The sequence below is a fragment of the Crocuta crocuta genome, unplaced genomic scaffold (genome assembly GCF_008692635.1).
Source record: "Crocuta crocuta isolate KB4526 unplaced genomic scaffold, BGI_CrCroc_1.0 scaffold10, whole genome shotgun sequence".
Classification (NCBI taxonomy): Eukaryota; Metazoa; Chordata; class Mammalia; order Carnivora; family Hyaenidae; genus Crocuta; species Crocuta crocuta.
In genome coordinates, this window is record NW_027527551.1 from 1,984,428 (window position 1) to 1,986,567 (window position 2,140).

Sequence of the window (2,140 nt, forward strand, 5' to 3'; positions counted from 1 at the left end):
TAGGGCGGGGGGTGGGCAGTGAGCATGACCAGATAGGGGAGCACACGACCAGCATCATCACACTCTCCCCAGACTCCAGCAGGTAAGAATACCAGGCACGGCATCTACTGTCCCTATCTCGGGCAAACACCCCCGTGAGCTCGCTGGGACAAAGGCCATCGTCTTTCTAATGCACATAAGAAGACTACACAGCACAGAAACTGGAGAGCCATATAGGAATCAAGCCCAGGTCTCCTAACCAGACATTTAAAAACTAGGATCATTTCAGGGAACCCACAGATTGACATCATACTAGTAGCCCCAGAGACTGACCTTCCCTAGGAAACTCAATGGCTGCTTCCTTCTGCCCTTTAGGTTAGAATTCAGAATTTGCTTGAAAAATACATAGAAGGCTTCTACTACAAGACTCCCAGACTCCTAGGCCTGAGAGTCAGGGACACTTTTGCAACGCAAGTCATCACAGTGACTTTCTGCTGTTTTTCTCTTGTGAGTGTGGATTTGCAGAAGTAGTGCTCCTGCCAGCTTTAAAAATGCACATCCCCAGGGGGGGCCTGGGTGGTTCAGTCGGTTAAGTGACTGACTCTTGGTTTTGGCTCAGGTCATGACCTCACGGTTCATGAGTTTGAGCCCCACGTGGGGATCCGCATTGACACTGCAGAGCCTGCTTGGGATTCTCTCTTTCCCTCTCTGCCCTTCTCTCTCTGTCAGAATAAATAAACCTTAAAAATAATGCACATGGGGCACCTAGGTGGCTCAGTTGGCTAAGCGTCCGACTTCAGCTCAGGTCATGATCACATGGTTCGTGGGTTCCAGCCCCGTGTCGGGCTCTGTGCTGACAGTTAGCTCAGAGCCTGGAGCCTGCTTCAGATTCTGTGTCTCCTCCTCTCTCTTACTCTCCTCTACTCATGCTCTCTCTCTCTCTCTGAAATAAATAAAACCATTTTTTTAAAAAATAAAAATAATGCACATCCTCCTCCAACATGTGTCAGGGTGGCCCCTGCTAGCTGAGGAGGTGACTTTCCAATTGGATGAGAGCACTTAGGATTGTGGCCCTTGCACTCACCTCTGCATAAGAAACACCCAGAAATTACTGCTCATTTGTTAGGTGAGTTTTGATACTGTGGATATGTCTTTAAAAAAAAAAAAAAGCCCTGTTCTCTTAGGCATACATACTGATCTAACTATGGATGAAATAGTGTGATGTCTGGGATTTGATTCAAAATTAATACACGGGGGTGCCTGCGTGGTTCAGTCGGTTAAGCATCTGACTTCAGCTCAGGTCACCATCTTATGGTTCGTGGGTTTGAGCCCCACATCAAGCTCTGTGCTGACAGCTAGCTTAGAGCCTGGAGCCTGTTTCAGAATCTGTGTCTCCCTCTCTCTCTGACCCTCCCCTGTTCACACTGTCTCTCTCTCTCTCAGAAAAAATAAAACACTAAAAAAAAGTTTAAAAAAATTAATACAAGGAGAAAGGAAGGGCATGGTTAGAAACGACACAAGATTGTCCCTATCGGTACCTGCTGGAGTGGGCTGTACATACTGAGGGGTTTGTGATATTATTCTAACTGCTTTTGTCTATCTTTAAATGTTTCCATAATCAAAGGTAAAAGGTGGAGGAAGAAGACACACGTGGAGGGCTTGGTGAAAACAGAGTTCCTCAGGGGTGCTGAGAAGGCAGAGGGCCCACCCATATGCTTTCATCAAGCTCCCCAGGCACACTGAGGCCTCAGCATAGGGGCCCTGAGCCATGTGGGGCTCGGTGTTGACAGCAGAGAGGCGGGACTTTGGCGGGGGGTGGGGAGGTGCCCCTGGAGCACCCCTGCAAAGGCACCTCTGTTGTCAGCCACCATTTAGGCTACGCTCACCTGTCAGTGCCGGGACTATGAACTGTCTCCGGCCCAGCGTTTTCACTGTCATCCTGCATCACTGTCAAGATCACAATAAGAAGAGTGGCAGAATCTGCTCAAGGAGCTGGTTCAATCTTTATTAAAATCTTTTTTGAGCACAGTGTTCCCAATTTGTTTCTTTGTTCCTGGTATCTGAAGTCCCACAGCTTCTGATATTTGTCCTGCAGATGGAGTAAGTTTGACGGACACACCACAGTGATGGAAAAGTAGCATTCATATCCTGAAAACCTTTT